The following is a 26699-nucleotide window of genomic DNA, read 5'->3' as shown; positions in this document are numbered from 1 at the left end:
AACTGATTAGGAGAGCTCTGAACTCCAGATTGACACAGCCACGGCAAAGGGAAATCATGAGCCATTTGCTACTGTCTTCACCCTTGCACCCCACGCACAGACAGACAGACATGTATTCGTAGAAATATCTGCCTTCCTATTTGACAGGTGCCTGGCAAAAAGTAGGCCTTTCGTGCCCCATGAATTCCCTTTCTGTATAATGCCCACTCCCCACTACACACCCCAGCCCCAGGAGGCATCTCCCACATGCTCACCACACAATGCACTCCGCTTGGTAAATCAGCGTTAAGCAGAGGAGAGCGCAGGAAGGGCCTATATAGAGAGTGGAAAAAACACTTCACCCCTCCCCAGCAACATAGCCACCCACTCTTTCCTCCACATCCCTACACTACACCACACCCCTATGCTACAGAGAGGCAGACAAAGAAGAAAATGGGCCCGCCATCTCCTCAGAAAGAGGAACTGTCTCACCTCCTAATCTTTACTACGCTGCTTCGATTTTTCCTGGAGTAATTTAAAGCAAACGCCAGACTTTGTATCAGTTTCCTGCTACCAGCTCTTCCCAACTGCGGATCCAACAAAAAATTAAGCCTTAATGTCCTAAGACCTCCATTGTATGCAATGCATCAACTAACTCCCATGGCATCGAGAATTACCTACGTACCACCCCTGGCAGAATCGTACCACCCCTGGGGGAATTGTACCACCCCTGGGAGAATCGTACCACCCGGGAGAGAACTGTACCACCCCTGGGAGAATTGAGAACGTAGACCCTCAGATTCTCTACACTGTGAGACACACACACACAGAGACACATACACACACGCACCAGGTTCTGCCAGAGAATATATGAATATAAATAATAATTCAATGTGATCACAATGCCAATATCACCCAATATCCAACCCACCTTTAAATTTTTACCAATTCTCTCAATAATGTCTTTTACACTAACCTGCTCAAAAGAGGATCCAAACAAGGACGGGACATTTTGTTTGGATGACTGGATGATGTGCCATTTTCAATTCTCTCTTATCTAGAATAGTTCCTCGCTCCCTTACTTCTTCTTTTCCATGGCATATATTTGTTGAAAAAATGAAGTCATTTCTCCTGTGGAGTGGCTTATGTTCTCAGCCTGGCTCACGGCTTCCTCAGGGTGTTGTTTAATGTTCTCCTCTCTGCTCTGTGTTTCCTTAAACTGAGTGTTAGATTTCAAGGCTTGTTGAGATTTGGTGGTTTCAAATTCAATGGTTCTCCCAGGTTTTTTTTGTTAAAATATATACACATATACTCTCTCTCTCTCTCTCTCTCTATATATATATATATACACATATATATGTGTATATATGTGTATGTGTATATATAGAGAGTATATGTGTGGGTGTATATATATATAAAACATTTAGGCTGGGCGCAGTGGCTCATGCCTGTAATCCCAGCACTTTGGGAGGCCAAGGCGGGCAGATCACGAGGTCAGAAGATCAAGACCATCCTGGCTAACACGGTGAAACCCCGTCTCTACTAAAAATACAAAAAATTAGCCAGGCGTGGCGGCATGCGCCTGTAGTCCCAGCTACTCAGGAGGCTGAGGCAGGAGAATCACTTGAACCTGGGAGGCGGAGATTGCAGTGAGCAGAGATCATGCCACTGTACTCCATCCTGGGCAACACAGCGAGACTTTGTCTCAAAAAACAAACAAACAAGCAAAACATGTATATATGTATATATATAAAACATATATATATATATACCCAAAAGGATCTAAGTCCTGGTAGTCTAAGGGAGTTGGAGGTGAGGAAATGAATAGGGAAGGTTGAGTTCTTCTACTTTGTGGTGGCCCCGGGGCCTGTAAGAAAACTTACACCAATACTCATGCGATAGGTTCATTCTTTTTTTTTTTTAATTATTATTATACTTTAAGTTTTAGGGTACATGTGCACAACGTGCAGGTTTGTTACATATGTATACATGTGCCATGTTGGTGTGCTGCACCCATTAACTCGTCATTTAGCATTAGGTATATCTCCTAATGCTATCCCTCCCCGCTCCCCCCACCCCACAACAGTCCCCGGTGTGTGATGTTCCCCTTCCTGTGTCCAGGTGTTCTCACTGTTCAATTCCCACCTATGAGTGAGAACATGCGGTGTTTGGCTTTTTGTCCTTGCCATAGTTTGCTGAGAATGATAGTTTCCAGCTTCATCCATGTCCCTACAAAGGACGTGAACTCATCATTTTTCATGGCTACATAGTATTCCATGGTGTATATGTGCACATTTTCTTAATCCAGTCTATCATTGTTGGACATTTGGGTTGGTTCCAAGCGATAGGTTCATTCTTTCAGCAAATGCTGATTGCCTACTGTGAACCAGACTGCAGACACAGCAGTAGAGAAACCAGCCAGAAATCCCGAACCCCTCCAGCACTCACCTTATAGTGAGGATAAATAAAGAGTCAAACAACATAAATCCGTGGTGCTTTGCAAGGAGATAACTGATATGCAGACAATTAGAGTAGGTAAGAGAAATAGGGACAGCTTGGAGTGGGTGAGGTGGAGATTTAAATCAGATGATCAGAGAAAGCCTCACTGAAAAGAAGACATTTGAGCAAGGGTTGGAAGGAGGTGTAAACCAAAAATAAAATCCTAAGCCCCCCACTAACCAACTGAATGGACTCCTTTTTGGCCATGGGCACCCCAGAGAAACCTGAAAAACTGAATTCCCAGCCATGACAGAAAGGAGGTTACACCCTCATCATACCCCTCCCTTTTGGGGTTTAGGCACAAGTGACCAGCATTAAGGTAAAATAGAGATTATAAGACTGACCAAACAGACCCTTTATGACAATAAGATACCAAACTATACACAATACCTAAGGCCATAAAAGGCAAAGATTAAGTCATACCCTACAAACAATACAGTCTCATTAAATGGGTTTTTTAATTAACCCAGTAAAATGTGGCTTACTTTCCAACCTGACTCTGGTATAGTATCACATGACAGACAGCAGACTCTGAAGGAAATTAAAATATTTTGCCCCAAAATACATTTCTTTGACATATTTGGAAAAGGCTGCCAGACAGCCTTCGGACTGCAAAGCCATCTTTGGTGGGGGAAACGTGCATCTCCAGAGAATCAATATTAATGTCTCTTCCCTTGCTAGGCCTTTCCCAGATCTAGGAGAGATTAACTGAGAGTCAGACACCCAAAGGTCTGAGAAGAGACAATCACTATCTATTCACCCAGAGGGCTGCTATCTATGAGGCTCCAACCACCCACCCAAGGACCTTGGCCCCCACAACCTCCTTATCTTACTCAGGCATTCCTCCCTACTGACTTCAAGTCACTAGACAATAACTTGGCTCTCTCAGCTACTGTTAGCTAAAGAATCCCTAAAACGCACTTAAGACTTGTAAGGCCCTCAGCCCTCCCCTAACCCTCTACCCCCCAAGTCCCTGTGTAGGGAAAACTCTCTGTAGCCATCTTTCCTCTGCTCTCACACCACAACAATCAACACAGAAGATGACTTATGTGACCATATGTGTGGGGGTCCCACCCCAACACCAAGCAGCGACACCAGCTTGGTGTCCTCTAATTCAGTTCCAACACTATCTACCTGGAAATAGCGTCAGATCCTACAGATTGAGGGCTTAGTGTCCAAGACATCCCCCCTCCACCAGTCACAAGTCCAGGCCTCCAGAACTTCTTTCTGACCAACCAGAAAGAAGTTGGGGTTCCCCTCTCCGTAGGTTCAATTAATTTGCTGGAGCGGCTCACAGAACTCAGGGAAACACCCTACTTACATTTACTGGTTTATCATCAAGGATGCTGCAGAGGATACAGATGAAGAGATGCGTACAGCAAGGTATGGGAGAAGGGATGCAGAGCTTCCACGCCCTCCCTGGTTGTGCAGCCCTACAGGAACCTCCTCCTATTAAGCTATCAGAAAGTTCACCCAACCCTGTCCTCTTGGGTTTTTACAGAAGCTTCCCTGACGTCAGCATTTCTTCCCCCAGGGCATAGGGTAGGAACCTCTCATGGGAAGGTTTTTTTTTTTGTTTTTTTTTTTGAGACAGAGTCTCGCTCTGTCGCCCAGGTTGGAGTGCAGTAGCATGATCTTGATTCACTGCAACCTCTGCCTCCTGGGTTCAAGCAATTCTTCCTGCCTCAGCCTCCCGAGTAGCTGGTATTACAGGCGCCCACCATCACACCCGGCTAATTTTTCTATTTTTAGTAGAGACGGGGTTTCACCATGTTGGTCAGGCTGGTCTCGAACTCCTGACTTCAGGTGATCCACCCACCTCGGCCTCCCAAAGTGCTGGGATTACAGGCATGAGCCACTATGCCTGGCCTCATGGGAGGGTTGTAAGGCCCACAGTCAGGCCAGAAAACATAAAAATCTTGCCTTGGGGCAGGTGAAAGGACGGCAGGAGAGAGACTGTTTCTTAGGGCCTGTCCCTGAAGTCTAAAAAGCCCAACATTCTAGCAAGATTGTAGCAAGGGCTATGGGGCTATGTGCCACGAAACATGCATGGAAACCAATACATAGTCCAGGCATGGTGGCTCACGCCTGTATTCCCAGCACTTTGGGATGTCGAGGCAGGTGGATCACGAGGTCAGGAGATCGAGACCATCCTGGCCAACATGGTGAAATCCCATCTCTACTAAAAATACAAAAATTAGCTGGGCGTGGTGGTATGCTCTTGTAATCCCAGCTACTCAGGAGGCTGAGGCAGGAGAATCACTTGAACCCAGGAGGCGGAGGCTCAGTGGGCAGAGATCACGCCATTGCACTCCAGCCTGGGTGACAGAGCGAGACTCCATCTCAAAAAAAACAAACGAAAAAAAACACCAATACATATATCCTAACACCGCACCCCCTCCCCCACTTTGAGATGTCTCACATTTTTTGGACAGAACTACCAGTTACCTTCCATGTACTGATTTCCAGATATCCTTGCCTGTAATGCCTGTCTCCCTAAAATGTATAAAACCACACTGTGGCCCGACTGCCTCAGGGCCACTCACTCAAGGCTTCTTGGGTTTGTGTTTTCTCTAAGCTACAGTAACTCATATTGCCTCAGGATAAACTTCCTGAAAATATTTTACAGAATTTGGTTTTTCTGTTAACAGAGATGAAGGAGGCTACCATGCAGATTTCTGAGAAAAGAGGGTTGCAAGTAGAGGGAACAGCAAAATACCTACACAGGGGCAGCCAGATAATGTGGCGCCTTACACAGGTGTAGGGGTTTTGGCTTTCATCTGATTAAGACTTTGCCGATGTATGTTTCAAAGGCATCACCGGATGCTGCCTTAAGAATCAACTGTAATAAACAGCAGGTCTTATAGATGTTACCAAATTTAATTCTTACCACCACCCTGGGGGGTGGGGTATTAACAATCCTCTTTTTTAAATTAAGAAATTGAAACTCAGAGAGTTTAAGTCATTTGCTCAAGATGTCACTGTAAATGGTGAAACCAGGGTGTGGCCAGATTATTCGTTTTTTGTTTTCTGTTTGTTTGTTTGTTTGTTTTCGAGACAGAGTCTCGCTCTGTTACCAGGCTGGAGTGAAGCAGCGCGATCTTGGCTCACTGCAACCTCCACCTCCCAGGTTCAAGCAATTCTCTGCCTCAGCCTCCCGAGTAGCTGGGATTACAGGCACCCGCCACCACGCCCGGCTAATTTTTGTGTTTTTAGTAGAGACGTGGTTTCACCATCTTGGCCAGGCTGGTGTTGAATTCCTGACCTCGTGATCCACCCGCCTCAGCCTGTCAAAGTGCTGGGATTACAGGCATAAGCCACCACGCCCGGCTGACCAGATTATTCCAACCAACAAACCGGTAGTGCTCTTCATCCTATGTCCCTCTACTCAGGCCCTTCCAAGGGCTTCTGCGAGCCTCTCTGCTTTATCACATCAACTACAGTTGCTAATCACTGTATTGACCTTCTGGTGACACCTATTTACTCTGCCCTGATCTTCATCTCCTTAATCTTTAGTGCACAAACCTCACCCTCATCTGGACCTTAGAACCTAAACTTTCTGTTCTTAGACTTAGAGTGCTTGACACCCTGTTGCCCCCAGAGGGTGGCATAGTGCCTCCGAGAGGGGCTCCATGTGTCCTGGCCGCCAGAAACCCTCTCCCATGAAGGACTCCCATTTCTCTAAGATCTTGGATTCTTAATGTGTGCCACCTGAGCTGCCACTTAATGCTGACCCTTCTTTCTCTTTCCTCATATCAGGGATAGCTGGCTGCCCCACAAGAAGTTTGCTCCTTCTGCCATATAGTTATTGCTGTAAATTACTGTCCAGAGAGGGATTGCATTTTACACACACACAAACACACACAAACACAGCATATAGATGGGATCATTTTACTAGTTATTGGCAAAGAAATGTGAGCAAAAATAACATACATCACTTCTGGGCCAAGATGGTTAAGACGTGAGTTTATTTGCTCTAGCAGCTAGCATTACCCTATAGAGCTACTCAGTAGAGACTTCCTGAATATTTATTTCTATGGTTTAAAACCATCAACAGAATATTCAGCTATAGATTTTTCATATCTCCTCATCCCAACATTTCACAATCCCAGTGAAATAACAGAAGCACACCCTAATTTAATCAAAGCCAAGAGGTCCTAAATTCTTTCACATCAAATCATATCTCTTGTATTTTGTTTCCCCTGACATGATTCCAAGATTTTGAAAGATGTTGTCGACTAACTTTAATTTAAAATTTGAGTTATTTGTTATCAAATGAACAAAGATACTGTTGCCAATCAGAGGTTCTGAATGGCATGAGATTGCCACGACTACCACAGTCAGTTGATAAAAGTTTAGCATAAAACAAAGAAACTTGATTTTCTTGGCTGCGCAGGTTTGCTGTGGTGAACGTGCTTCTCCCATCTGGCTTTTCAAGATACTCAAGTGTCTGGTGGATCTCTGGAGGCCCTGGACAAGGGACTCTGGTTTGTGGAGCTTACTCCAATAATCATAACTTTGTGATTACAGCCATAGACACAATTCTTGCTTAGCATACCCCTGTGATGGCTAATACGGAGTGTCAACTTGATTGGATTGAAGGATGCAAAGTATTGATCCTGGGTTTGTCTGTGAGGGTGTTGCCAAAGGAGATTAACATTTGAGTCAGTGGGCTGGGGAAGACAGACCCACCCTTAATCTGGGTGGGCACCATCTAATCTGCTGCCAGTGTAGCCAGAATAAAAAGCAGGCAGAAGAATGTGAATAGACTAGACTTGCTTAGCCTTCCAGCCTACATCTTTCTCCTGTGCTGGATGCTTCCTGCCCTCGAACGTCAGACTCCAAGTTCTTCAGCTGTGGGACTCGGACTGGCTTTCCTGCTCCTCAACCTGCAGATGGACTATGTTGGACCTCACATAGTTCCATGACCGTGTGAGTCAATACTCCTTAATAAACTCCCCTTTATAAATACATCTATCCTATTAGTTTTGTCCCTCTAGAGAACCCTGGCTCATTCACCTCCCAAAAATCAGGTTCTACTGGTTGGCTAGACACAGAAGGGTGCTTAGAAAAACCACCCCCAACAGCCCCTAACTAGGCAAAATTAAGGCACTCTATGTTTCTCCAGAAGAATCTGGTTTCATGTGTTTAGAAATCAGGAGAAAAACAATGTAAAATTACGATTTTCCTGGAGTATCAGATCAAACAGATACCAGCCTGCCTCTCCATCTCAGCACTCACCAGGCAAAGGCAGAGTAGCAGTTATGTCGGAAACCTGCCTCCCCCGGGACACAGCAGCAGAGCTGTCAAAGATGGGCAAGGAATCAGGCTGCCCGGAATTCTCACATGCTAAGTTGCAAAGGAGAACCAAATGGCAACAAAACAGGAACGATTTCTACTGAAATACCAAAGATAAGGATTTCCTCTGAAATCCTACTAACGTGGGTCTGATGATTCAAACTCCACTTTAACTCTGTCTTTAGTGAGGACAATGTCTACTAATGTCTTCTTAAATATCATGTCCTCCAGGAATTCCAGGGCTGGGGATCGCGCCAGGCGGCCGTTCTTTCCAACCATGTCCATCGTGGTTTTCGTGTTATCAATCTGGGCAGGAGGAAGTCTGAGCCAGTGTTCCTTGACATTTTCTAATTGCCAGAATCACTGAAGTGCAACTACCTCTCCTTAAAGTCACCAAGGCAACAACTGTTTACCTCGCTCGTCTTAACAAACTGACGTCATTGCTAGAACCCGTCCAAGGCCAAATGGACCCCCTACAAAGAAAAAGGGGAAGGGAACATGGAGGAGAAAAAGGTTGTTCAAGTCTGTCCTGCGAGCTTCAAGGCCCTTGGTGTAACCCTCCCCTGCCCTCCCACCCCTAATCTCACAGCCATGAAGGTGAGTGGTGTAGGTGAAGGGAACCACTTAGAACATTGTTGCTCTATCTTACCTGGGCATTAATATCACCCAGGAAGCATTTTTAAAATATAGATGCCTGATATTATCCTCAGTAGCTTCTGATCTAACGGATCCAGACCAATAAACATCAAAATAGTTTGGAAGAATGTAAAAGTTCACAGAGGGTGGCCTTGGGCAGAATGGGAGAGAGGCCAGGCCTTTCCTGGGAAGGGAAGGGCAACACCAGTTCAGCCTAGGGTAGACATAGTTAATGAGTCAACACACGGCTCAAGCATTTAAAGTCCCCAGTTAACCCAGCCTCCTCCACAACCTAGGAAGTCTGTTGCCCAATAACAGCTCAGAGTTACTGAGGAAATGGCAGGGCCACAGCTTCAATCCAGGGCCCCAGGAATTTCAGGCTACACTGTCATCAACTCTGTCCTCCTGGACTCAAAGGGGATCGCCTGTTATGAAGAATTCACATTGATTAGTAGGCCAAAGTGAGTCAGTACTGCTGGAGAAAGAGCTAATCACCCTTGCATTGAGGTGGGCCTTTCACTTCTCTCTCCTCCCCACGTGGTGATCTTGTCTTGTCTGTGGTCACCAAATGAATAGGCAGCAACACAGCTGCAGCTCAATCTCTTGGGCAAAGGGGCTGCTACCCTCTGAGCAATCCCAGGCGAAGGCCAGAACTCAACTTCTGCTCTTGGCCCACATCATTGCCTCCTGGGAGGCAGGGGCTGGTTCTCTGGGGGTTTTCACATTTGCTTCCTCCTTACCACACCTGAAGAACATTTTATATCTGCACTTTCTGGGTGCTTAATGGAGCATGTTGACCAACGTTTGGACATTTTTCTTTGGGGGACAGATCCACAGAAGTCATCACTCAATGGTTCATCTCAACCTCGAACTGCCTCCCGCATTACTCTTTCCCTTCACTTTAGGTCCCCAAAGGCAGCCCCAGCTCCAGCCCATGTCCCTGGAGGAAGCTTCTCAGATCCTGCAGTGAGAAGTCCTCCACCAGTGTCGACTTCCACTCACACTCCTGACATGCACACACACTCTCCTGCACTCCCGCACTCTTCTCCAGGTGCTGCGTGTGGGAATCTTATTCTTCCAGTCAGAAAAATAAGATTATATCCCTTCTCTGTCTCCTTTTTAGCACTGCCAAGCACAGGATAGGCAAGTGGCGCTTGATGAATAGAATGTCTGGCTGGCATCCACCGCGGGGGCTTGTGGTGTGTGTTGGGGTGGAAGATGATTATTTTGTAAACAAGAAAATGGTTTTAGACAGGAACTGAAATCATCAACAAGCATGAAGCACCTGCTGGGTCTGTGGCTCTGTACAGAAAGAAAGGAAGGATGAAAAGTGACTGTGATTGCCTCCTAGGGGGTTCCCACGTGCCAGGCACTGTGCCAGGTCTGGACATCCGACAGCTCATTCAATCTCACCACAGTCCTCCAAAGCCGGTACCGTGTTATCCTTTCCATCTCACAGATAAGAAACCTGAATCTCAAAGAAGTTAAAGGACTTCTGCTAGTAAATGGCAGGGCCAAGGTTTGAATCCAGAACTGTCTGAATCCAAGACTGTACTCTTTTATTTATTTTTATTTTTTTTCCTGAGACAAGTTGTCACTGTGTCACCCAGGCTGGAATGCAGTGGCTCAATCACAGCTCACTGCAGCCTCAACCTCCCAGCCTCCACCAATCCTCCCACCTCAGCCTCCCAAGTAGCTGGGACTCCAGGCACACACCACGACACCCATCTAATTTTTGTAATTTTTTGTAGAAACAGGTTTCATCACATTGCCCAGGCTGGTCTTGAACCCCCTGGGCTCAACCAGTCCACCCACCTCGGCCTCCCAAAGTGCTGGGATTATAGGCGTGAGCTGCTGCACCCAGGAAAGACTGCACTCTTAAAGCCTGTACTAAGATGATCATCTTGTTTGACCTGTGACTCTTTCAGCCAAAGCCATGCCCACCTAACCCTGGAATTTCAGTGATTTTCAGTGAATGAGCAAGGTCCCAAGCCCAGAGCACACTTAGGATGCTGGACACTTAGCATTTTATCTCATTGAATCCTCCAGCAGCCCTGGATCATTGCTAATATTATAGTTGACCCTTGGTATTTACAGAATCAACATTTGGGATTTTTACTTTTGAGAATAACTCCGAAGGTCCTAGACATGAAACAGCCTAAGTCTGCTAAGGAGTAATTATGAAGTGCGTGCAGTAAGAAGCTCACAGGGGCCAGTCCCTTCGTACGCAAGAGAGTTCACACTCAGGCTGGAACCCAGTGTGCAGGGGATGCTGTACCCTCCATGTATTAGGAAGTGACAGAAATACCTGTTGGCTTGTGAATTATGGCTCCCAGAGAAACAAAATTGCTAGTCCATGTTAGGGAGAATTTACACTCAGTGATGAATTTCCTTTAACAAATTTAGAAATCCCTACTGCCTTTTATTTGTGGAATCAATAAGGAAGAAATCACTTAGATTTTCAAGTGTGCTTGATTGTATTTACGGTGTAAGGGGGAATTATGTGCTCTGGTGGCATGTGTGTGATTTTGTCATGTGTGAAGCAAGAACAAAATGCCTCCTCTTAGGCTACTGTACACAATAAATGAGATCCTGGCAACAATGACCATAAGGATGTTGATTTGAGAACTGGCAAAGATCTTAGGAAAAATCACTCGAGAACACCAACATTCTGACACACTGTGTTAACATTTTATAGATGAAGGAACCGCAAATGGGAGAGGCCAGATGACTTGCCCAGGAATGTATTGCAATCATGCCAGTGCCCTTCGCTCCCCACAACCCATAAGCAAGTCCTCAAAACAGTCCCAACTCCTGCATGCTGACCAAGCACAGAATGTGGACTTAGGAGGATGGAGATGTAAGAAGCAGGCCCAAAGAAGGAAGAGAGCTGCCCCTGGGCTGCCTGCCCTCCCCACACCTCACCCCAGTGCTGGCCTGGGAAAGGCAGAGCTGTGAAGTTGCCTGTTTTGACCACATCCATCCAGGTCAATCAATTCAATCAAGAGGCTGGTAACTGGGAGCTCAAAACAGTGGGCCCAGAAAAAACTAAAGGGGACCAAAGACCAAGACTGAGAAGGCAAAAGACCCTCAGACAAGGCTCAGTTGGGAGGAATGGTGCTAAATTTCATTTGCACCAAGACTTGGAGTCAGACAAATCTAGATTTGGATCCCGGCTTTATTATTAATCAGCATGCAATTTTAGGCAAATTACATGACAGTCGGGGTCTCAGTTTCCTCATCTGTAAAATGTGTGCAAAAGCACCTACTTCACAGGACTGCAGTGAGGGTTAGAAGTAAGGATTGTGCAGTGCCTGGCACATGCCAGGTGCTTAATAAATGGGAGCTGGCAAACCTGTACCTGCCAGGAAGCAGGGGAGGAGGGTCAGAAGGCTGAGGCCCGGCTTGACCGCTGTTGGGTGTGAAAAGTCTTCATTTTCAAGGATGAGATGAAAGTTTCGGGAGTGTCATGAATCAGTATTTATCTTTGGCTAAACACGAGACCTCGATGTTCATCTCAACAAAACCAGTATTTGTGGCCGGGTGCGGTGGCTCATGCCTGTAATCCCAGCACGTTGGGAGGCCAAGGTGGGAGGATCACCTGAGGTCGGGAGTCAGAGACCAGCCTGGCCAACATGGTCAAACCCCGTCTCTACTAAAAATACAAAAATTAGGCGTGGTGGCGCACATCTGTAATCCCGGCTACTCAGGAGGCTGAGGCACGAGAATAGCTTGAACCCAGGAGGTGGAAGTCGCAGTGAGCCGAGATTGCATCATTGCACTCCAGCCTGGGTGACAGAGGGTGACCCTGTCTCAAAAACAAAAACAAAACAAAACAATAGTTGCCACTTTTAGTATTAGCTATTTCAAACACTGCTCCACAGCAAAGAGAATAGGAACATGGGACCCTCGTGGGAGGCAGGGTCAAGGGGGTGTCACTGTGAAGACTGAACTAATAGAAAAAGCCTGAAACCCGGGCACAGATGTGAGGTCCTCCAACTCTCCAACCAAATCACTGTGTGTCCTCAGAAAAGTCACTTATCTTCTCTGAGTCTCTGTTTCCTCATGTGAAAAAAGGGCTTAATAGTCCCTATTTCACAGAGTTATGGGAAAGCACCGGGGAAGTAATAGATGGGAGAAGGCTTTAAACTGTGCAGAGGAAATGTTTGTTATTTTAAGTCTCTCCAGACAGTGCTGTTATTTCATCACTTCTATAGAGCCATAAGAAATAAGGCTTACAGATTAAGTCAGCTCCCATTTTAAAGAGGAAAAAGAAACAGTGTTCAAGAAACACTTAAGACGCTAAAGGTCTCCTCCATTATGAATTGAAGTCTTCGTGACTGGTACAGAATCATTTTTGTGTGATCATCAAGATGAAAACACAACATTGTTAAATTCTCCCTGAGCCCTTCCACCTCACCCCTGCCAGCCCTCTGCAGCCCCTGCCTGGTGGAGAAGATTTGCTTTCATTTCCACAGAGCAGGTGCTCACGGCCTGACATAGGAAACGCTGGTAGACCCGACGACTCACAATGAAGCCTGCTGACTTCCCTGGATTTCCCCTCCATTTGGAAAACAGGCCAAACTCACTGCACCTCCCACCCTCATGCTTAGACCTCTTGCACTGAATGTGCTCAGGGGAAGAAAACAGGAAATCACTGAGATGGTCCCAGAGAGAAATCACGGGCAGGCTGGCAGCCCTACGGCCTGGCACCCAGTCTTGATTTCAGGAGAAATGGCTCTGTGCCCGATCAGCAGCACCCTTGCTCAGGACTGAGAGAGTGTGGTGGGGTTTTCTGGCCTCATCTGTGAGCCTGGGCCCAGAAGCACTAATTGCTTAGTGTTCAAATAACCTTAAAAAGTGCGGCTGGGCGAGATGGCTCTTGCCTGTAATCCCAGCACTTTGGGAGGCTGAGGTGGATGGATCACAAGGTCAGGAGTTCAAGACCAGCCTGACCAATATTGAAACCCCGTGTGTACTAAAAATATAAAAATGAGCTGGGTATGGTGGCGCACGCCTGTTATCCCAGCTACTCAAGAGGCTGAGGCAGGAGAATCACTTGAACCTGGGGGGTGGAGCTTGCAGTGAGCCGAGATCGTGCCACTGCACTCCAGCCTGGGAGACAGAGCAGGACCCTGTCTCAAAAAAAGAAAAAAAAAAAATGAAAAAAAATGCAGTAAATACAGACAAAGCACTCCCGCTTCTCTCTTGGTCTGCAAGCAGACAATTTATTGAGAGCCACAGTTCCCGTTTCTGTTTTGGCTGCTCTCAACCTTCTGAAAGAGGTGGCAGATGTGTAGCAAGAGCACGACTAACATAGATGACCGGAGCCTGGGCAAAGAGTGAGTGGGGAGGAAGATGTGAGGCCTGGGGAAAGGGCAATAAATTGAGGCAGAGACCACAGCTTGGCTAGGCTGCCCTGGGAAGATAGCGTTCCAGGTCTGAATCCTGCTCCAGAGAGTAAGATGAGACAATGTCAAACAAACCTCCCGAAATTCAACCCAGTCCTCCGAATCAAGTACTGCAAGGTGCATTTCCACTGAATCAAATAAATACCATTAGCAATTTGAACTAGTTCCCTAAGATGACCCAATTCCCTAACATGAATTTCCTGGCCTGTGATAGCTGCCTTCATGCCCAGCAGGGAATGAAAGACTGCGGAGCCGGGAGGCTGGAAGAATAAAAGGTAAAGAATTAATGACGCAGATACCAGCAGCAGTTCCTGCAAGGGGCCTTCCCTGTGTGAAGGAACCCAGCTCTGAGCTCCTTGCCGCCTCTGAAAAAGAGCAGGAGGTTGTTTCACATCCTGAGCCTCAGCTTCCCAAGGACAACAAAAGCTACCATTTTCAGAATGACCATTGCACCCCAGGCATTTTCTCTATAAATGTCTATTACTTCACAGTTCATGATTGCACTGATTTCTTCAGTAAAAAATCTGAGGGTCAGAAAAATAAAGGTACAAAATCAGTAACTAGTAAGTTGTAGAGCCAGGATTTGAATCTGGGATCTGTCTGTGTTTGCCTCTCATCTTCAAAGTGAAGAATGAGGAAGAGAAAATAAATCCTTTTTCTCCGGGCACGGTGGCTCACGCCTGTAATCCCAGCACTTTGGGAGGCCGAAGTGGGTGGATCACTTGAGGTCAGGAGTTCGAGACCAGCCTGGCCAACATGGTGAAACCCTATCCCTACCAAAAATACAAAAATTTGCCGGGCATGGTGGCATATGCCTGTAATCCCAGCTACTCAGGAGGCTGAGGCAAGCGAATCACTTGAACCTGGGAGGCAGAGGTCACACTGTTGTACTTGACCGAGTTAGAGAAAACGCCACACTTTGAGACGAATTAAGAGTCTGTTTATTTAGCCGGCGGCCAAGAGACAGCTAACGCTCAAAGTTCTCTCGGCCCGAAGAAGGGGCTAGATTTTCTTTTATACTTTGGTTTAGAAAGGGGAGGGGGGTCTAGTTAAAACAATTTTACAGAAATAAAATAGGTCAAAAAGTTAAAAGGATAAATGGTTACAGGAAAGTAAACAGTTCCAGGTGCAGGGGCTTTAAGACTATTACAAGGTGAAGACGCGGGGCTTTGGGCGTTATCAATCAGACTAATTCCTGGGAATTGCAGATATTGCTCGCCACAGTATCTTATCAGTTAATTGCATTCTTGGATGTGCTGGGAGTCAGCTTGCACAAGTTAAGTCCTTGAGGAAGGGGCTGCCAGTGAAAGAGCCAAGATGGAGTCTGTCTGGCTCTGTTAGCTAAGGGAGAGTCAATTCAGGTGGAAACAAGGCTAGATGATTAAAGGAAAAAGGGAGAGTCTAAAAACAGGGTTAGTAAAAACAAGGTTGGGCATTACACCACTGCACTCCAGCCTGGACAACTCCAGCTCAAAAAATAAATAAATCATTTTTCTTCTACTCTTGTCTCCGCCTCCTCCCTAAACAGGTGGGAACCAATTCAGTGACAGGCTGGGGATTCAATGTCACTGGAAATAAACTCAATTAAAATAATTACACTTTCCCCCACCAAATTAATAGACTAAAAAATTACAATAGAGCTGACAAGGTCACTTTTAAGTAACTCATGGAAAAACAACATGGAACGTCTTCTCTGAAGGACAATTTGATTAAATATATCAAAGCATTAAAAATGACCATTCTCTTTTAACCCAGTAATTCCATCTCAAAAAAAGAAGTATTCAGAGAAGCAAAGACTGCAGTTTTATGTCAGCCCATGCATAACCTGAAATAACCTCAATTCCCAAGAGGACAATTTAACTTGTCCTCTTCCTTGAAAGAGGACAAGTTAAATACGTTATGAAATGTCCACACAATGGGTTATAATTTTTTCTTTTTTTAGGCAGAGTCTCTCTCTGTTGCCCAGGCTGGAGTGCAGTGGCGTGATCTCGGCTCACCGCAACCTCCATCTCCCGGGTTCAAGCGATTCTCCTGCCTCAGCCTCCTGAGTAGCTGGGATTACAGGTGCCCACCACCACGCCTGGCTAATTGTTGTATTTTTTAGTAGAGACGGGGTTTCAGCATCTTGGCCAGGCTGGTCTTGAACTCCTGACCTCATGATCCACCCGCCTCAGCCTCCCAAAGTGCTGGGATTACAGCCGTGAGTCACCATGCCCAGCCACAATGGGTTACGATTGAACAATTAAAAATAAATTCATAAAAATTTCTTACAGTTTTTACTTTTAAAACATTTATTCACTTACTTATTTTTAGAGACTGGGTCTCACTCTGTCACCCAGGCTGGAGGACAGTGGCACAGTGATAGCTCACTGCAGCCTTGAGCTCCTGGGCTCAGGCCATCCTCCCTCCTCAGCCTCCCAAGTAGCTAGGACTACAGGCACACACCACCACACTCAGATAAAGTTTTAAAATAAAAAATTGCACTCATATAGAAAACTATAGAAAGTAGTAATAATGAACCACCACGTATCCGTTACCTAGCATCAACAATTATCAATTCAGGGTCAATAATGTTTTATTCATAGCCACCTATCCCTAAGTATTTTAAGTAAATCCCAGACATATCATTCCATCCATAAATATGTAATTACGTACCTTTAAAAAAATACGACCATAGTACCATTAAAAATAATTTAAAAACTTAAAAGTTTTTTTAATTATTGACTTTTTAACAAAACAGGAAAATGCTCACAATATAGTGTGAATAAATAAAGAATATTATAAAACTATATACTACATAATCTTAGTTGAAAAAAAAAGGGAGGAAGAAAGAGGCGAGGTAAGGAAGCGAAGAAGAAAAGAAGGGAGGGAGGGTGGGCAATTTCCCAAATAGAATCAAAGCATTAAAAATGTCCGTCTTCTTTTAATTCAGTAATTCTATCTCCAAAAAAGAATTATCAGAAATGCTGCCAAAGACTGTAGTTTCACTTCAGTCCATGCATAACCTGAAACAACCTCAAATCCCAACAAAAAGGAATATTTAAATATGTTATGAAATGTCCACAGGAAAGGAAGAGACAGAGAGAGAAAAACCAAAAAAGAAAAAGAGAAACACATATTCACAGAAAAAAAAGACTTATAGGAAATAAATCTAAAATATCGCCAGTAGTTTGTAGTTACCCATGTCATGAGATTTATGTTTGTGTGTATTTTTATCAAGGGGAATGTATTAGATATTTATTATTTCTCCCGCTCTTCTTTTGTTCCTCAAGTTTTAACTTTTCCTCTAGTACAGCTTCCCTTCAGGTTGAAAAACTTCCATCAGTATTTCTTTAAGAGGAGAGCTCCTGGAAATGAAGCCTCTTGGTTTTCCATCACCTGAAAATATCTCTATTTTGCTTTCACTCCCAAAGAATATTTTTTCTGGATATAAAATTCTGGGTGGATAGTTTTTTTTTCCTTCCAGCATTCTAAAGATGGGGTTTCACTGTCTTTGTCTTTGGCCACCATGGTTTTGGATGAGAAATGGACAGTCATTCGAATAGGTTTCTTCCTTCCTTCCTTCCTTTCCTTTTCTCTTTTTTCTTTCTTTCTCTCTTTCTTGAGTCTTTCCTTTCTTCTCTTTTCTTCCTTCCCTTTTCTTATGTATAATGTGTCATATTTTAATGCTCTTAATGTTTTTTAATCCTTGGTTTTTAGAAGTTTTCTTCTGAGGTGGCTGAGGAGTTGTCATTAAGTGTATCCTGTTTGAAATTACTGAGATTCTTCAATTTGTGAAGATACGTTTTTCTTTAAATTTGAAACTATTTCAGCCACTCTTTCTCCAAATATTTCTTTCTGCACCAGTATTTTTCTTTTTACCTTCTGAGATGGAATGCCAATACCAAGAAGTTTCAGCCTTTTGACATTGTCCCACAGTACCATGAAAGGCTTTTCATTTTTCTCCAATTTTTTTTTGTTTCATAATGTATATTTCATTGTGTATACTTTCTATTGATCTACCTTCAAGTTCACTGACTCTTTTCTCTGTTATATTTATTCCGCTACTGGGCCCATATCATCTTTTCAGGTCTAAAATTTCTATCTGATTATTCTGCAGTTTCTATTTCTCTGCTGAGAACTTCTATCTTTCCTAATTTCAAGAACTTTCTAATTTCAAGAGTGGAGAATGGTCATACCTACTTAGTTATTTGTCTAATAATTTCACGATCTAAGTCATTTCAGTGTTACTGCCTATTGAATTGTCTTTTCCTTTGAGTACTGTTTAGATTTTCCAGGTTGTTTTGATATTGAGTAAATTTGAATTGTATCCTGGATTTTTAAATATGTTGTGAGACTCTGAATCCTGTTAAAAATCATCTGAAAAATGTTTGTTTGTTTGTTTGTTTGTTTTACCAGGAAATTAATCCACTTAGGTTCAGACTGAAAGTACTGTCTCACTTTTTATGAGTGTTAGCTCCAGTGTCAGATCAGTTTTCAAAGCTTTTGGTATGCCATTTGAGTCAATCTGTCACATGCTCCATTCAAGAGTTTGTCTGGGACTTGGGTGGTTGTTAATATCATAGTTAGATTCTCAAAACCTCTTCTGTGCCTCCTGGGTCTGTTCCATGCATGCACACCTTGTAGTGTGCCCAGCACTTTTGTCAGTCCAATTTGTGGATCCCTTTTTCCACCTTTCTCCTCTCAGGGATTTCCTCACACTCTCTGGCTTCCAGTGGCTTTTTCCCCCCTGCTTCCTCGAGTTAGAAAGATGGAGTTATCTCGGACCCTTAGCTTTCCACACTGTTCTGCAAATCCATGTTCATCGTGAGTCATTGTTCAAGTTTTGAACCCAGTACTCTGCCTGCCTGCTATTACTTTTCAGAGTTTTCATGTGGTTTTTTGCATCCTATTCAGTTTTCTGTTGTAAACATTGGTAGAGATTGTGGTTGGATTATTTCATCTTGTCTGTACTAGCAACTCATCCTTCTCAGCAATTTGCTTCTCATCCATGTTTCAAAACTCCACTAAAATACCACCTCCTTCTAAGAAGCCATCCTTTTTCTCCCAGCTAGAAAACTTTCCTCTTCTTCTCATTAGGGAAGAAAGGGATTTGGCAATCTTGAGAATAAAACTTAAAGCCAAATTTTTTTCACGATTCTCTTTGTTCAAACATCTGAGTCTAAGGAGATGACTGGAATGAAATCAAACTTAATCAAGAAGTGCAATGGTGGTTAAAAGTGGACTTTGGGGCCAGATTGCCAAAATTCCAGCTCTGCTAATTGCTAGATGTGTGACCTTAGACAAATCACTTACTTCTTTTTACCTCAGTTTCCTCATCTATGAAATTAATAATAATACTTACCACATAGAATTATTATGAAGATTAAGTGAGTTAATAGTTGTAAAGCACCTAGAAAAATGCCACACTGTAGGTGATTATTATGAATCTCTCACAGGTTGCCATAACTCTACAGATGAGAGAACCCTATGCAGGGAAAAGGGGAAAGGAGCACACAGGGAATTGGCTCTATTTCCACCTCTTCCTATGTCCTGAAAGTGACCATAATTTTTGTTTTGATAAATACTTGAAAAAGCCCAATTTGTGTTCTGTGTAGATCTGAGAAGTCATGTGGCAGAGTGGGGACATAATTACATGAGGTAGGTTAGATCTGGCTTCCAGACTGGCTCTCCTTTGGGTCTAGGTTTTATGTTCTAAATCAGACCACAGAGGTAGACTGGTCTATCTACAAGGAGCCGACGGAATGATCTCTGTAAGAGGCAAATGGAACTGGGTCATTTCTCAGTTTACCCTCCAATGGTTCCCTGAAACACAGATAAAATATAAATTCCTCAGGCTGTCCCAGAAGACTAGTGACTTTTGCTGCTGCTGCTATCTGTAACCTCATTTCCTGCCACTCCCCAACAGCCCTCACATTCCAGCCATACTGAACTCAGGTTGGCTCACCCCACTTGCACCACTTCCCTCATCCTCAAGGTCAGATATCCCCCCACCATCTTGTCAAAGATGCCTATGTCTCCTCTTCCATGCAAGTTACTGAAGGGCTTTCCCAGACTCCCCAGGACCCTGTTGGTCAGTCCTTCCCTTCTGTGTGCTCCCACAGCCCTCTAGCCATATTCTAGTAGCACTTTCTGGTTGACAGTAATCAATTATTTTATAGGTCCCTCTCTCCCTCAATACACCAGTGTTTTTCAAAATACGTATTATTTTACATCAGTGGATCTCAAAAGCAATTTAGGGCACAAGGACCAGGTTTTTAAAAAGAGAATAAACAAGATTTTAAAATATCAGAATCCACTGCATGTAATAAGAGAAAGTAGAGCTTCATGAAACTTTTGTCCCAAATAGATCATTAGAAAGATGGATGACAGATGCCGGGCGCCGTGGCTCATGCCTGTAATCCCAGCACTTTGGGAGGCCAAGGTGGGCGGATCACGAGGTCAGGAGATCGAGACCATCCTGGCTAACACGGTGAAACCCCATCTCTACTAAAAAATACAAAAGTTAGCCAGGCATGGTGGCGGGCACCTGTAGTCCCAGCTACTGGGGAGGCTGAGGCAAGAGAATGGCGTGAACCCAGGAGGCGGAGCTTGCAGTGAGCCGAGATCGCGCCACTGCACTGCAGACTGGGAAAAAGAGCAAAGACTCCGTCTCAAAAAAAAAAAAAAAGAAAAAGAAAAAGAAAAAGAAACATGGATGACAGATAATGAACCCCACAGACCCATGACCAGTTTCAGTATTATCAACTCATGGTCAGTCCTGTTTTGTGTATACCCCACTTACGCCTATATCCCTAGATTTTGAAACAAATCCTGAACTCATCATTTCATTAATAAATGTTTCAATATATAAAAACCTTAAAAAAGAAAGACCTAAAAAAAAAACTGCAATACCATAAAATGTACTTCTTATTGATGGTGGCAGTCAAAAAAGTTTGTAAGACTTAGAAGCTCCTAGGGAGAGATGCCACCTCATTTATCTCTGCATTTTCATGCCCTGGCACTCAATAAGTGCTGAGTAATGAAAGGAAGAAGAGGAGAAAGAGAAAGGATAGAAGATAGAAAGGTTGTAAAAGGGAGAAGAAAGAAAGATGATTTCTTCTCTTTTAGCTTTGAATCATCTTGAAGTATTTTCAATCAATTTCTCTAAAGGAAAGAAACACCAATTTAGCTTCCTCATCAATAATTAATTCCTGAATAAGTAAGGTTTCTGTATTTGTTGTTTTCTCTCTGGGATGTCACATATGACTGTACAAGTTGTTCACTGCATAATGGCATCTGGTCCTGGCTGAAAGGGCATCCTTTCTTAATAGCACGAAAGTGCCGTATAAGCTAACAGGACATCATTCTCGCTCCCGACTCTAGTGTATTACATATTGCTACCTTGGTCCACTCTGCTGTTTTCTTCCCTTCCTCCTACACTGCCTATGGAGGCTACAAGCAGGAGATTCTTCCTGGGCACCTGGAGGTATCTTCTCAGTAATGCTTATAAAAGGCCATCTTTCTATAGAAAAACTTTGGTATCAGAAGCAGGACCTCTCTCTTAGGAAAAGTCCTGGGCTCTGGGGCTGGCTCTGCCACTTGCTAGTCATAGGACTTTTAGATAGTCTCCCTGTGTTAGTCTGTTCTTCCATTGCTATAAATACCTGAGACTGGGTAATTTACAGAGAAAGGAGATTTAATTGGCTCACAGCTCTGCAGGCTGCACAAGCATGGTGCCAGCATCTGCTCACTTGCTGGGGAGGCCTCAGGGAGCTTTTAGTTATGGTGGAAGGTGAAGCAGAAGCAGGCACATCACATGGCGAAAGCAAAAGCAAGAGGCAGTGGTGGGGAAGGTGCTACACACTTTTAAACAACCAGATCTCACGAGAACTCACTGTTGTGAGGACAGCTCCAAGCCATGAAAGATCCACCCCCATGACCCAAACACCTCCCAGCAGGCCCCACCTCCAGCACTGGGGGTTACATTTCAACATGAGATTTGGTGGGGACATATATTCAAACCACATCAATCCCTGAGGCCACATTTCCTTGTATGAAAGTAGAAATAATAGCTCTTCTGTCTCTTTCTAAGAACTCTTATGAGGACCAAAGGAAAAAAAAATGTTTTGGCAATAATAAAGTAGCATAGGGATGTAAGGAATATTTTATTAATGATGTATGGTTATGTCCAGAATGGTAGTTCCTAAACTTCACTGCTGTCTGACGGATTTTCAATTATCCTTCTCCTAAAAATTCTCCATTATAATTCTTCAAAAGCAAATTTCACAAATCATTGGAAAATATATCTTATTTACTATTTACAGTAGCAAAGTATCCAATGCCAAGAAGCAAATTTAATTAAAGATAGGCAAGACTTTTTACTGAAAACTACAAAACACTAGTGAGAGCAATAAAAGATCTAAATAAATGGAGGATATATACCATGTTGATCAACCGAAAGATTCAATTTTGTTAAAATGTCAATTTTCCCCCAAATTGATGGTGATGGCTGATTTTATGTGTCAACTGGACTGCGCCACAGAGTACCCAGATATTTAGTCAAATATTCTGGGTGTTTCGATGAGGTTGTTTTGGATAAAATTAGCACTGGAATCAGCAGGCTGAGTACAGCAGATTGCCCCCTCTCTAACGGTGGGCCTTATCCAATCGGTTAAAGGCCTGAATACAGTAAAACAGGCTGACCCTCCCACAGGTAAGAGGGAGCTCCTCCTGTCTGACTGCCTTGAGCTGGGGCATTGTTTTGGTCGTTGTTGTTTTGGTTTGGTTTGGTTTTGGGGTTTTTTTCCCCTGCCTTTGGACTCAAACTGAAAGGCCTTAGGTCAACTGGCATTTGCACTAAAACTACGCCATTGGCTTTCCCTGGTTCTCAGGCCTTTGGACTCAGACTGGAACTGCACCATTGCTGCTCCTGGGCCTCCACCTTGCCAGTCGCAGATCTTGGTAATTGTCAGTTTCCATAATTGCAGAAGCCATTGTTTTATTTCTCTTACTAATGTTTTATAGTCTTCAGTAAAATGTCTTGCCTATCTTTAATTAAACTTGCTTCTTGCATTTGATATTTTGCTACCGTAAATAGTATACAAAATATACTTTCTAATAATTTGTGAACCTGTGCTTTTAAAGAATTATAATGGAGAATTTTTTGGATAAGGGTAATTATGCACACACACATACATGCTACTGATTCAGAATCATCTGAATCAAGGGACATTTCAGAACCCTTTCTGCTGATACGCCCAGAGTTGAGATTTTACCCAGAAACAGAAACAGACAAATCACAGAACTTTCCTCACCCCAAATCCTAAGCAAAGGTAATTGGCACAGACAGGAATTGATGAGATGTTGGCAGAGAGGAGATGCTTAGCGGCAAGAAAGCTACGATGAACCTCCCAGCCAATGCCTCACAGAGTGCAAGGCCACGTAAAAAATGAGGGAAAGAAGTCCTTGGCATTTTCCAGACATAATGACTACATTGACTTTTCCTTAGCCTGAGCAGATAATGGCACCTCTCTTCTTCTTGTTTGGCTTTGCAGATCCACCTGTCTTTATTATACACGCTTCTATCATCACAGGAAGATTTTTACAAGTTTATTCATTCAGCCAACAAACACCCATTACCTAACACCCGGCCTGAACATCTCAGCACTCCATAAATGCCTCTATCTCCAGAAAGGGGCAGGGAGGAGGACACGACAGCTGCAGAGTGGCTCACCATTCAGAGGACCCAGCTCCCAGGCTGGATGGTTCAGGGAGGCTGCCGGGGAGACGTGTCTCAGCTCAGAAAAGAAGATGAGGGAAAGTTGGACAGACCAGGGAGAGGAATGAGCTGTGCTCAAGGGTCTTTTGGGTCATTTCTTTGCATTTCCTAAAGAATATGTATTTTACCTTATCATGTAGACAACTTTGATCTGTGCTGCTGAGCATAAAGAAACATTTGATAGCTTCCATAAACCTGACAGTTTGACACTAAGTGTGGGAGGGAAATCACTAAACTAATAAGTATATGAAATATCATCCCTTCTTTGTGGAATTATGAGCTCATTCATCTCCAAAACAAAATTACATTAAAAGCTTCAGACACACGAAAATGTTGATTTGCCTCCCATTTGTTTCATGATGGCCTTAAACCTAGAATGTGGACTTAAAAATACACCATAACAGAAAATATGGTCAGATCTAACAGCTAATTACAACACCAATATAAGGCAACAAAGCTCTCTCTTTGGTAGAGTAGAAAATAAAGCTAAAAACATTGTTTGTTTGTTTGTTTTGTTTTTGGGTTTTTTTTTTTTTTTTTTTTTGAGACAAAGTCTCACTCTGTTGTCCAGGCTGGAGGGCAGTGGCGTGATCTCGGCTCACTGCAACCTACGCCTCCCGGGTTCAAGCAATTCTCCTGCCTCAGCCTCCTGAGTAGCTGGGATTACAGGCGCTTGCCACCACGCCCGGCTAATTTTTGTATTTTTAGTAGAGACGGGGTTTCACCATGTTGACCAGGCTGGTCTCAAACTCTTGACCTCGTGATCTGCCCGCCTGGGCCTCCCAAAGTGCTGGGATTACAGGAGTAAGCCACTGCGCCCGGCCATTTGTTTGTTTTTCATTACATATATGGTGGGCCCTTTATGTGCAGGACACTGTGTGAAATGCATTTTCTCACTTAAACCCCTAACATGCTGCTGAAGTAGATGCCATAATCCCATTTTACAGATGAAGCTGAAGTCCAGAAAGGTCAGCCATTTGACCAAAGTGGGCCTCCAGAAAGCACTGGAAGTGAGATCCAAACCCAGGTTTACAACAGTTATTGAGCACTAATTATGTGCCAGGCACTGATCTCAGCACTTTTCAAGTATTAACAGATTTAATCCCCACTGCAATATTAAGGGAGACATTGCTGTCACCTGATTTTAGATAAAGAAATGAGGCAGAGAAAGGTAAAATAATTTGTCCAAAGTCACACATCCCTCTGATTCAATGCCTGAGACAGATCTATGTGCAGTGGAGGGTATGGAAAGTGACATGCAGGTCATCCCTTTCCTCGGGCTGTGGACATTTCAGAATGTCCAGGGTTCGGGTAGGAACACTGAGTTCTACCTTGCTTCTGTGCCACTGTGGGAAGTTGAGGCCAAACTTAGTGAAGCCACATGGCCAGCTTGAAACCTGTGGGTCTTCGGGTTTGGCTCTCACCATTAATCTGCAGAGAAAAACTGTTTAACCCACCTTCTCCCAAGGAAGGCACCTTTCTGCCAACGATGGCCTCACCTGACACTCTGGTCAGTTACACAAGCACTGTTCTAAAAAGCATCTGGGGAAGTACGCACAAATGCTTGGCCCATTTCTACTCCAGTTAAATTTAGCAAAACTTTGAGTAAATTTTCACACCCAATGCTGGTGATTAATAGCAAAACGGTTGTGCTCATGTATCACTCATGGCTGGGAAAACAGAAGTGAAACCTTACGAAAATACCTCAGAACAACCAACAATAGTTGAAAAACAGAAAAGAAACATAAATTTGTGGGTGCCTACTGTAGCATCAAATGTAATGCTGAGAAAATTTGGAACAACCTAAATATCTAGCCATAGGAACAAGCAAAATTGTGATCCAGAAGTCCATTGATTGCCTATGAAGCCATTAACACACGACATGCACTATAAAGATGAAAAACAATGTTTATGATAACAAGAGAAACAAAATAAACTTTTTTTTTGAGCCAGAGTCTCGATCTTGTCACCCAGGCTGGAGTGCAATGGCAAAATCTTGGCTCACTGCCACCTCAGCCGCCCGGGTTCAAGCGATTCTCCTGCCTCAGCCTCCCGAGTAGCTGGGATTACGGGCACCTCCACCAAGCCCAGCTAATTTTTTTTTTTTTTTTTTTTTTGTATTTTTAGTAGAGATGGGGTTTCACCATGTTGGCCAGGCTGGTCTCGAACTCCTAACCTCAGGTGATCCACCCACCTCAGCCTCCCAAAGTGCTGAGATTACAGACGTGAGCCACCACATCCGGCCCAAAATAAACTTTTGGTCAACACTAAAATTGTAATTCTATTAAAAGCTTGCTTTGCAAACAGACTATGATTACAAGGGACCATTGTTACAAGTGAACAGTAATGTGTCAGGAGGCAGGATACATTTAAAAATGTATCTTGGCTGGGCACCATGACTCATGCTTATGAATCCCATCACTTTGAGAGGCCAAAGCAGGAAGAATGCTGGAGGCCAGAGGTTCAAGATCCGTCTGGCCAACATACTCTACAAAAATGTTCTTAAAATAGCTCAGTGTGATAGTGCACGCCTATAGTCCCAGCTACTCAGGAGGCTGAGACAGGAGGATCCCAAGCCCACAAGTTCAAGGCTGCAGTGAACTACAATAGCCACTCCAGCCTGGGCAACAGAGGGGGGCTCTGTCTCTAAAAAAATATATAAATAAATAAAAGTGTATCTTTACTGCTGTCATAATGTTTGTGAGTAAAACAAGAAAAACAAGTTTAGCACCAAGTTTGTTGCCCCCAGAGCACGCACATGGCCCTCCTACTCCACTTACCCTCCATTAGAATATAGTAGTCTTGGCTGGACACGGTGGCTCATGCCTGTAATCCCAGTGCTTTAGGAGGCCAAGACGGGAGGATCATGAGGTCAGGAGATCGAGACCATCCTGGCTAACACGGTGAAACCCCATCTCTACTAAAAATGCAAAATTAGCCAGGCGCAGTGGTGCACTCCTGTAGTCCCAGCTACTCGGGAGGCTGAGGCAGGAGAATGGCCTGAACCAGGGAGGCGGAGCTTGCAGTGAGCCAAGATCGCGCCACTGCACTCCAGTCTGGGCTACGGAGTGAGACTCCGTCTCAAAGAAAAAAAAAAAAAAAAAAAGAGATTATAG

At 44.0% G+C, this 26699-nt stretch overlaps 1 protein-coding gene across 12 annotated transcripts in view; it reads right to left on the bottom strand.

Annotated features, from left to right (window-relative positions):
* ST6GAL1 (ST6 beta-galactoside alpha-2,6-sialyltransferase 1) overlaps nt 1–26699 on the bottom strand; it is a 148627-nt gene that overhangs the window by 52894 nt on the left and 69034 nt on the right. Inside the window, exon 1 of one of the 12 annotated variants that reach the window (XM_009446930.5) lies at nt 3800–4013. The exons of 9 other annotated variants lie outside the window; for them this stretch is intronic. The gene's annotated coding sequence lies outside the window, so the exon portion shown is untranslated. Of the gene's footprint in view, nt 1–254; nt 356–955; nt 1524–3799; nt 4014–26699 lie in introns of those variants that run through there. 2 more of the 12 variants (XM_063805254.1, XM_063805253.1) reach the window with 2 other exon arrangements.

This window comes from Pan troglodytes, chromosome 2 (genome assembly GCF_028858775.2).
Source record: "Pan troglodytes isolate AG18354 chromosome 2, NHGRI_mPanTro3-v2.0_pri, whole genome shotgun sequence".
NCBI lineage: Eukaryota > Metazoa > Chordata > Mammalia > Primates > Hominidae > Pan > Pan troglodytes.
Note: the sequence above shows the minus strand (reverse complement) of the source record. Positions and strands in the feature narration are given on the sequence as shown.